The 11,491-nt window shown below is 39.8% G+C and overlaps 1 protein-coding gene across 4 annotated transcripts in view; it reads left to right on the top strand.

The window, feature by feature from the left end:
• Nucleotides 1-842: 842 nt before the first annotated feature.
• Nucleotides 843-11,491, top strand: part of LOC113116975 (protein numb homolog) — a 54,817-nt gene continuing 44,168 nt past the window's right edge. For 3 of the 4 annotated variants that reach the window (XM_026285294.1, XM_026285295.1, XM_026285293.1), the window contains exon 1: nt 843-1,028. The gene's annotated coding sequence lies outside the window, so the exon portion shown is untranslated. The remainder of the gene's footprint in view (nt 1,029-11,491) is intronic. The other variant, XM_026285296.1, reaches the window with a different exon arrangement.

Genomic DNA, 11,491 nt, shown 5'->3' with positions numbered 1-11,491 from the left:
TCTTCGTTTAAAAGAGCTGCAGTCACAGGAACGTCACACTGCTCTTCTTGGAAGTCTAGAAGAACATTTTCTGTTTTATGGGGATAGATGCGCAACACGCGTGACTGTAGAAGATCTGTGCATTTCTGTTATCTGTCTGATTTGGCTGATACTGGAAGCAGATGACACATGGACTCATCTTCAGCTCAGATATAAATTTTCTATGTCAGGATACCGAAGTGTTGAACTATTACCACTCTTCTGAACTCCTTCATATTTGACTGCTTAGAGGCTTGGTTTTAAAACACACTATTCTGGATTGGAGCTTAACTGTGAACATTGAAAAGAGATGAAAATGTAGATTTATATGTCCGCTAGCATGTTTTTTCCCCCTTTTTCCTCAACAACTAGTTTTATTTTAACTTATATTACTGAAGAACACAATTTATTATTATTATTATTATTATTATTATTATTTTAAACAAAACAAAACCACTGGAATCACAAAATAAAATATTTAAATCAATTAACAACATTATTTATATAGCATACATGCAGTTTTTATAACCTCGTATTGGTTGTGAATCTCCTGTTCATTAAGGTTGTAGAAATCGTCACCATTTGGTTTCATCATAAAGTTTTTTTTTTTTTTTTTTTTTTTTTTTTAGAACAAAACAGACTGCCTTATAATTTGCTTAACTGTACTTTTGTATACACACATAATTAATATGCATATTAATATATTCCATTAGCGCGCTCTCTCGCTTAATATTAATTGGCTGGTACAGTAAACTCCTCCCAGACAGAGTGTGGTGTAATGAATAATTAATGAGCGCTCGTGTCAGACAGACCCCGCCCAGCGGCAGCCTGGACCCGGCGAACCGTCACTCAGGAGCGGACGCACACACACACACACACACACGGCCCGCTGAAGAGCTCCAGGGGGATCCGTCCATACCTCGGGAATATACTATGTTATTTTCCTGATCGTGTAAATCTGCGCTTTTCTCTGTGACGGGGTTCACTCACTACATCAGTGGATATCTCAGGTGAGTCGATTCACCTTTAACGTTACCTTTCCATCTGAACGAGACGCGATGAGGATGACGAGCCGCTTCATGATTTTACAACAAAAATAATAAACATTAGTATAACGACGGTTGGTGATGATGTTCTTATCCAGCTCACGAGCTAACTGACTGTTTGACTCTGAGTTCACAGTGTAGCATCCGGCTAAATCAGCTGCTAACCAGCACCTAGCGAGATGACATGACTCAGACGGGTGTTGTGTGTGAGGTGAACAGTTTTCTGACCCTCTGGTGTGTTTTGTGTCCAGGCTTCAGCTTTGGTGAAGCGGTTTGTTGGTTCAGTCAGTTGCTGAAGAGTTGCTAGCTCAGCTAGCCGGTTAGCAGCTCACCTGCCACTGATTCACAACACTGAAACACTGAGTTAAATTACCTCATTACACTGTTGTGTTCTCTTTTATTATGAACTAACTTTACATGGATATTTTCACGTCAGGGATTCATTACTGGGCTGATGTCATACACCGAGCTGTACATTAACTTCTTCTGAACAAGCTGTTTGTTGGTGATTAGTTTTGCTGGAGTTAAACTGAGCTCAGTGTGACACATCAGAAACACGTCTTTTTATGAGTTTGCTGCTCCATCCCAGTGTCCCAGTGACTCTGAACAACCAGTGTTTACAGCTGTCACACTCCAGAATGATCATTATATCAACAGATGGATCACTGATATCTCCTGCCATCATCAGCCTGTCATTAACACCACTCTAAACAACTACATTAGGGTTTTTTGTTTTTAATGGAACTCTTTACCCAATCTTTAGACCAAATGTAAAATAAAAAAATGCATATGATGTTTTTGTATAATATTTGATACATCAGGCTTTTATGGCTCATATAGTAGGATGCATTAAGAAGAAACACCACAGTTTAATCCAAAGGCAGAAACTGAACAATAATATGCACTTTGGTGCAGATGGTGATATTTTAGTAACCTAAATCAGTGAGATCTTCATAATAGTATAGGAGATTCTTACAATAAATAATGTTAATTTCGGTCGTCACTCTATATCTTCAATAATAATGACATTCAAATGACTAGTTTAATGATCAAAAGATGTAATGCAATGGAATACAGTGATGTTGGAGAGATGAAGAATTAAATGTCGCTCACTGATTCATGACGTCTGAATAATCAAGTAAAGCAAAGTTGCTTCAATCCAGTCAGTGTTTGTCTTGAAATATTACTAACAATGTCAGTTATTCGTATGTTTACTTGATAAAAAGACACGAGCTGAAGATGGGCGTTTGTAAAAGTATATTAAAAGACCTTTCACTTGCTGATAACATATAGACGATCAATCAGACGACAGAAGGCATGTAGTAGACTGTGTACGACAAGGCTTTGATCGAGGCATTGAATTTGTCTATTAAACACGATAGAGTAGGCTTTAATGACGTTGTGTGGTTTTAGACTCAGTGAATAGTTGAACTTTCTTCTAACGTTAAAGTTCTGCCGTAGCTACATTTGTTTAGTGATGAATCTCCTGCAGTGGCCACCCATCACCACTGTCACGTTTCCATTGAAAACAAGCAGGAGATTTGACGTACATGTTCACCCAGGCTTTTCTCAGAAGTGTGATGACGTCCAGTTGATGAGTCATCAGAATGACAGTCAAACTACATACTAGTGAAGGGTTTTCTTGCGGGATGAAGTCATTTGTCATTTCTTTATAGAGGCTAGGCTTTGCCAAGATAGAAATCAAGAGGCAGCTCTTATCTGTTTACTCCCTTTGGTTCCTGCTCAGCAGTTAATCATTGTCACGTCCAGAACCCTGTACCCTGAGCGGTTTGGTTCATTCAGGTAATGTTTTGATATGATTGTGCTCAAGGTAGAACAGTTTTGCATGTGTAACCCTAATAAAATATGACCGCACAACTCATTTATTTAGTTCGAAGGCTTTTGGAAGAAGGCCGTAGGTCGTTCTCTCTGTTGTGGATGATTAGGTCTTCCCTTCATTCCTGTCGTTTATGAGGACTGCGTCTGCTCTGTGTCAAATTCTCTGTTTTATAGCCGTGTGTAAAGAGAGGTCACAGGTTGAATGACTGTGACGTGAGATATATTACTGCTGTGTCTGCACATTGGACTTCGTTCTGGTCTGTGTCCAGCTCTCACTTAGTGCTGACATCCCTTTCAATGACAGCACATATATGAAATGTTATTTGGGAATCCAGCCATACCCCTTTTTTCACATAAATGGTGCTGGTGCTTGGCCAGGGATCTGCGATTCTCCTTCAGAAGCAGCTCACTTTCACTTTTGAGTAGTTTCAGTGTATTTGAAGTCAGAGTCAGGCCATCCTTAAAAATATTCTTGATGCCGTAACCTGACCAATCCTTTCAATTTAGGACCGACTCAATTTTTGTTTCTTTTTTTTATTTTAGTCCGACCGACTTGCCAGTTGTAAACATTTTTTTACTCTTTAAACAACTAATACAAAAGCAATACAATAATATTAATTATATTTTAGTTAGTATTGTAAATATATAAATTGCCTAGGCCTACGTAAAAAACGAAGGCTACGTTCTTTCTTTTAAATAAAAACCTCCTTCGTCTCATATTCTCATTCATTGTCAGAGTCAACGGTTCGCGCTTGGTAATGATGGCTGTGGCTGCAGTAAACAAAATATTCGCGGTCACTGTTCAAAGTCATACGGGTTCGGGCACCATAATACATCTAAAACATTCATTAAAACAGCTCGACACCGCTTTAACTTGGCACGAAGTTCTGGAAAAACTGTGCCCAGATCTTTTCCCATCCCTTCTCCCGTCTAGTCTAAAACCGTGACCATGTCGACTGTCACTTTATGTTCGAAAATCTATTGCACGATCAAGCACAAATCAACCAACACAAGTTTCGAAAACGAAAATAGGAAATTGATTTTTTAACGGCCTTCTCTCGGAGCCCGTCTAGGTTTTTTTTATTTTTTTTGAACAGGCGTCACACAGCAACTGCAGCTTCGGACAATCACGCATAACAGCAAATAATACTTCTGCACAATGTTTCTCTTTTTACAACAGACATGTGAATTCTGCCGGTATTCAGTCTCATACAGTTTTGGGCTTGAATCGCCTAGGGCTGTCAAAATAGCTGAAAAACTAAATTCAAATTTTTTACTTAAATATGATCAAAATTAGAATTGTATTCTGAGGCCTCAAAACAGCGCATTGAGCAAAATATTACTGCATGTTTATTCAAAGCATTAGAATACATGACTGAAAAAAAATATAATATTTAAAATAATGTTTATGAACCAATTATTGTTAATTAAGTTGCTTAAAGAACTATAAACAAAACAGCATCATGTATGCATGCATTGTTAAATAAAAAGGGCAGAAAACCAGTCACACAGAATACATTTTTTCATTTAAAAACATGAGATGCAGTGGGATGGGGAGCAAAAACCCAACATAAAGTCTTGAGATATTTTTAGAAAATTAAATTAATACATTAATTTTACATGTCTTTCTAAACATACGGCTCTCTTGTTCGAGACGTGAGTCCAACGGTGTCCCTCTAGAAAATGCGAAATATGTGTTCTTTGTGAACGGCTCTGTTTCCGTTTTGATGTAAACAAGATCTTTTCCACATTGATGTTCTCTTTTTTTCTTCTTTTTTTTTTAAGTGGCTTCAACTGGATAGGCTAACATAACCTTATAATGCAATGGCACATGCATCGTCATCGCATCTCTTGTGCCACTGAAATACCTCGGACGGTGTGCGTACACGAGGTGACAGAGGAGACAGCAGATACTGCGTGTCGCGCTCGTCCGCCTTAGAAAGTTGTGTAGACACAGCTGTGCGCGCGGCGAAATGGAATGGAACACGTACCGGGGCTCATAAGGCAGCTTCCTTAATGCACACCTTAAATTCTAATGCGCATTTGAATGTGAATTTTTATTTTAAATTCGACGAATATTCGGAAAAAGATTTTTTTTTTTTGGACATTTCTAATCGTAAACACAGCCATGTTGAAGCCTGCAGTAAATGTTTTGCATTGTGGCAGTCCACTCTGCTTATTGTTTTTCGAAAATGTTGCACTCCTGTTTGTCATTGTGCACGTAACTTCACGCCAATAAATCATCAGAAATATTGGTCTGTACATTCGACCGGCCTGTTGTCCGTGGATTTACCTATATTTGGTGTTATTTGCCGTATAAAAATTTAGACATGCAAAATCGATTTTACAATCGATTCAATGAACACTTGACACTCAAATCAAACAGGATTTTTTTCACAAAAGTGACAACCCAAGAAAGCAAAGTAAACGGTCTCTCATTCGTAGGTTGCATTAATATGTAGCGATGGATGCAAGTAAAACGGTATAACAGTACCTCATTTTTTTTTCTTCTCATCTGAAATTCATGCAATAAACATGTATTTGACATAGATTTAAATTTGTTTGTGGTCTATATAGCCTGCATCAAAATGAGGTTTGCAATGATGCGCCCGAAGGTGGGGGTTGAAGACCCAATCAGTGACGTCACGAGAATATAGTTCCCAGTATTTATATGATTAAAAATGGTCTCTGTCTCATTAGGCCTGGGCGAAAAATCGATTGAATGAATTAATTCGAATTTTTTGTTACAGGCGATTTAAAAAAATAAGTAAATCGAGTTTTTGTGTAATGGCGCATTTTTGGCTCCCCGGAGCTTCCGTAGCGTTAGTTTCACATGGCAGTATGGCAAGCAACAACAACAACATCATAGCACACACGAAACAGAAAGCGACAACATGGCTACCGGTGAGAGTTGGAAGTTTGTTCCCAAGAAAGGAATAAAATCATCTGTTGTTTGGAACTGGTATGGGTTTGCTGCGACAGACGGGGAGCAAGAGACCCCACGCTGCCTACAGCCCATCGCAGTCAAAAGCAGCAGCACCAGCCGAATATGAAAATGGGGGTTACATTTGTCTTGCTTTTGATTAGGGCTGCTCCGATCATGATCGGCCGATCGTTATGCGTATCTCATCAGTAAAGCCGGTTCTCTAATCAGCGGTAAATTCCCTCAGGTGCGTGATTTCACATCGAGCAGCTGTTACTACAAGGAGCCATAACTGAGAAGATGCGCAAATCAACTTCATTTTCAGCGTTTATTTGCGCATCTTCTAAGTTAAAAACGGCTCTGTGTAGTAACAGCTGCTCAATGTGAAATCACGCACCTGAGGGAATTAACCGCTGATTAGAGAACCGGCTTTACTGACGAGATGGGCATTAACGATCAGCCGATCGTGATCGAAGCACCTCTACTTTTGATTAAATAAAAGTTTGCTTTAAGTTGTCTGCTGTTTGTACTTATTGCTTTCCTTAAGTAGGGGGGAAAATCGAAAAAAAAATCGGAAATCAAAAAAAAAAAAAAAACGGAGATTTTATTTTTAGGCCATATCGCCCAGCCCTATGTCTCATTAGGGCCCGAGCACCGATGGTGTGAGGACCCTCTTGGAATTGCTCCGTTTATTATTATTATTATTATTATTATTATTATTATTATTATTATTATTATTATTCTTCTTCTCCAAAATGAATCGCATTTTTGAGGGCCTAAACATGCTCGAAAAGTCATGAAACTTTGCACACACCTCAGAACTGGCGAAAATTTACGTCTGATATGGGTTTCAGAAGTGGGTGTGGCAAAATGGCTCAACAGCGCCACCTATACACGTTCAACGGTGTGCGCCTCGAGCTACGTTTCATGTACATGTATGAAAATCGGTATACACATGTAACTCTCCAATACCTACAAAAAAGTCTCATGGAGCAAAATCCGAAACCCAAAAGAAAGTCGGTTATTACTAATATTATGAGCAAATTTTGTGTCATTTTTGTCATTTCCATGCGTTGTATTTTAACGAACTCCTCCTAGAGATTCATTCAGATCAACACCAAATTTGGTATGCCTAATCTGAAGGCCTTTGCGATGTTAAATTGCGAAGCTTTTGAGTTTTCGTTAATGGGCGTGTCCGTGGTGGCCAGGCAAATTTCGATGATTCGCCATGAAACAGGAAGTTGCTATAACTCAGACATACAATGACCAATCTGCCCCAAACTTCACATGTTTGATGAGACTCCTGACCTGAACAGATTGACATGCCCATATTCAGTTATAGTCATAGCGCCACCTATTGGCAACAGGAAGTGACATATTTTACACTGCGATGAACTACTCCTAGAAATTTTATGAAATCAATGTATTTTTTGTGGTCAGTCTAATCTAAAGGCCTGTGCGATGTTAAGTTGTGAAGATCTTGAGTTTTCGTTAAAAGGCGTGTCCATGACGCCGTCACGAAGTTCGATGTCTCGCCATGGGAATAAAATATGTTATAACTCAGGCATAAAATGTCCGATCTTCCCCAAACTGCACATGTGTGATAAGAGTCCTGGCCTGAACACATCTGAAGGCCAAAATTCCAACAGGTGTGGCAAAATGGCTCGATAGCGCCACCTATACACTTTCAACAGAGTGCGCCTCGAGCTATGTTTCACGTACATGTACAAAAATCGGTATACACATGTAACACACCAATACCTACAAAAAAGTCTCTTGGTACGAAATCCGAATCCCAACAGGAAGTCGGTTATTTAGAATTTTCTCTGCAAAATTGGCGTTGTTTTTGCCATTTTCAGGGGTTGTACTTTAACGAACTCCTCCTAGAGATTTATTCAGATCAACACCAAACCTGGTCAGTGTAATCTTAAGCCATTTGCGATGTTAAATTGCGAAGATCTTTAGATTTCGTTAAAGGGCGTGTCCATGGCGGCCTGACAAATTTCGATGTTTCGCCATGAAAAAGGAAGTTGCTGTAACTCAGTCATACAATGTCCAATCTGCCCCAAACTTCACATGTTAGATAAAACTTCTGCCCTTAACAGATCTCCATGCCCACATTCAGTTATAGTCATAGCGCCACCTATTGGCAACAGGAAGTGACATGTTTTACGCTGCGACAAACTACTCCTATAATTTTTTTGAGATTAACATATATTTTGTGGTCAGTGTAATCTAAAGGCCTGTGCAATGTTAACTTTTGGAGATCTTGAGTTTTTGTTAAAGGGCGTTTCCATGGCGCCATGACAAAATTTGATGTCTTGCCACAGCAAGAGAAGTTGTTGTAACTCAAGCATAAAATGTTCAATCTTCCCCAAACTTCACATGTTTGATAAGAGTCCTGGCCTGAACACCTCTGAAGGCCAATATTCCATTATAATGATAGCGCCACCTGCTGGCAACGGTAAGATTGGCACATATATGGGATATACTTTGATATATTCCACTTATATTTAGGACATTAAATGCATATTTCTTAACGTTCGCCTTTTTACTAAAGCCACACGATGGCGGTGAGCCCGGGTGCGAGGGCCCGTTCATCGCTGCTTGCAGCTTTAATATAGTCTTGTTATTTGTACACGCTGTGACTATACAGATCACAACATGTAAATAGGAAAATGTTAACATTATTTTGTCACTTATTGGGATTACTATGCTACCATTATCCACTTACATCCAGTCTTTGTGCTAAGCTAGGCTAGCGGTGGGTGTGTCAAATAACACTTACAGAACGCACAGAAATGAAAAAGGTATGTATGGACTTATCTAACTCTGGGGGATACTGTGAATAAGTCCCAAAATGTCGGAGTGTTCCTTTAAGGATGGCCTCAAATAAAAAAATGTATTCCGCCTATTGATTCTTATGCGTTTTATTTATTTGTATTTATCTGTGAGGACCGGACCTAGCAATCTGCCAGGATCTTGCTCACTAATCTAAGCTCTCCAAATTTTTGCTACATCCTAATTTAACAGGAGGAGGCAATTGATTGTTAGCTTTTTTTGCTTGATAAATGAAATCATTATTTAAAAACTGCATTTTGTATGGACTTGCGTTATCCTTGTGTTAAATAAAAAATTAGTTTGATCTGAATCTTTTAATTGTAACAAATATGCAAAACAATAAGCGGAAGGAGCAAAACCCTTTTCATGGCACCCTGTTCACCCTTTCTGTGCTCTGAACATCTCCTTTCGGGTTCCACAGAGAAAGGACACTTCATTTTTGGGTGAACTATGCCTTTACAGGTGGAGTTCTCATATAAAAGGCCTTTGTGAATGTGTCAGATGTGAAAGGGATGATTCAGTGCTGGAGGCTTCTTGATAGTAAAGCTAATGATCAGGATAAGAGTGTAACCAGCCTGTGCAGTTATAAGATGAGCGGCGCTGATGGAGCGCAGGGCTTTGTTCTCGCTGTGCTTATCATCAGCCTCACGCTCAAGGACAGCAACCTGTGGCACACTGTGATCTCTTCTCAATATCCTGCACACGTAACGTCCTGTGGCAAGGCTTTGGCGCTGGTTTCCTGGTGACAGCGGTGGGGACTCTTGATTGTGACTGAGGCCATGAAATCTGTTCTGTGTGCTGCATCATGCTCATGCTCGCTTGTCATTTCAGCAAGACGGGTTGTGTAACACCAGGCACAAGCATTGCTGTTGATGTTAATGCAGAGCGTTGCTTTTGCAACTGAGGTGAAGTCAGGATGTTACTTGTGGTTTGTTTACGGGCAGAGAGTTGCTATTTACAGGTTTTGTCACACATGCTTTGAGTTTAATTTGGATGTGTCCTTTCCAGTCTGTAGTCACTTTGTCAGATTTGTTGCAAAACATGCATATAAAGAAAAAAAAATTAGATTCAAGGCTACATTGTAAAAATGTGGCACTGCGTTGTTGGCTGACGATTGCTGGTGCAGACGTTTGTTTCAACACTGATGATTCAAATGTGCACACACACACACACACACACACACTAGCACATATTGTGCTTTCCAAGAGCTCGCTCCCTCCCTCAGATAAGACGAGAGTAACGTGGGAAGAATGTGCATTCCTTTCCTGAGGAGGAGGAGGAGGAGCCGGGTTTTTCCTCTGCCTCGCATCAGTGGTCTGCCTTCAGCCGTTCAGGCTTTTATCAGAGACCCAGGCCTGTGAGATGAGTCACAGCACTTCTCTCACACCCTCTTCACTGAAATGGTGACAGTGTTTATACCAAATATGTTAGTTATAAATTGAACACACACTGGTTTTGAGAACAAAGTATTTTAATTCAGTGACAAATCAATAGAATCTCTTTTGCTCACCAAGGCTGGGCTTATTTGATTTAAAATAGAGTCAAATCTGTAATCTTTTGAAATGGTGTTACGGTTTAAAATAAGTGTGTTCTATTTGAATGTATTTTCAAATATAATTTATTTCATGTGATCAGCTGAATTTCGGCATCATTACTCCGGTCTTCAGTCCTTACTTCAATGCTTAGAAGTTGCTTCCCAGCTTCGTGACAAACCCAGATGAACCCTGCCCTCAGGAAAAGGCAGCAAAGGGGGCAAGGTTTAGAGAAGAGGAAGAGAAATCTACGGGTCTATGTAAAAGTCTATTCAAGCATGAATCATGATTCAGTCTCCTGACGATTCTAATGGATTCACAAGTTTCAAAATCAGTGTTCTAAAGCAGCGGTTCTTTACCCTGTTCCTCACGTCCCCCGTCTGCATCTCTCTCTCTATCTCTCTCTCTATCTTATCTATTTTTACATAGCTATAAGAAGTGTTAAACATGGACTCACATGCAGTTGCTGTCCTGTATTAAATCTTTAATCAGGAAAACCGTATATTTAAAGCTTATATAAGCAGTAGCTTTTACAAATAACAGTGTATCTAAAAGTAAGAGACAACAACAAACAAAAAAAGGCCTGCCATCGAAAGCTGTGCTTGCACCGGTTCTGCATGATCCTCTTCAATAATATCCTCTGCTTCTCAACGGACAGTAGACCGTACACACAGCTTCAATGGAGGGACTGAGAGCTCTCGGACTAAATCTAAAATATCTTAAACTGTGTACTGAAGATGAACAAAGGTCTCATGGGTTTGGAACGACATGAGGGTGAGATATTAATGACATCATTTAGATTTTTCGATGAACTAACCCTTTAATGGAATGTATTTTTTCTCTCAAATAAAATCATACTGACCCAAAATTTTAAAAGTAATTATAAAAAATAAAAAAAACACACACAAAAAAAAATCATAGCACACATGTGTCTGCCCATTTGGTGGAAATGGGGCCAGCTCGGGCACTCTGCTGGTAGAAAAGGGTGCACAGGACCTGATAGAGGCCTTGAGAGCTGCATGGCTGCGTTCTTCATTTGACTGGACACAATCCCTTCCTGTGCTTCAGCAGCAGTCACCTGCCCTCGGTAAGTGATCGGTGTCAAGCTGCAGCTCTTCTGGAGATGCCCCTGAGACTGATCAGAGCTTCATTCAGAAGCAGAGGAGCTGCTATTTACTGAGCAATCAAACCTCTGCGCTCTGTGCCGATGGCTCATTTTCCATTATTAGGACTTCTTTTGCTCCGCTGGACGCATTTGTCCATGGAATGGCAATCTTTCTGTGCCTGCTCAT

The sequence above is a fragment of the Carassius auratus genome, chromosome 17 (genome assembly GCF_003368295.1).
Source record: "Carassius auratus strain Wakin chromosome 17, ASM336829v1, whole genome shotgun sequence".
NCBI lineage: Eukaryota > Metazoa > Chordata > Actinopteri > Cypriniformes > Cyprinidae > Carassius > Carassius auratus.
The sequence above is the reverse complement of the archived record's forward strand: the minus strand, read 5'-3'. Positions and strand labels throughout refer to the sequence as shown.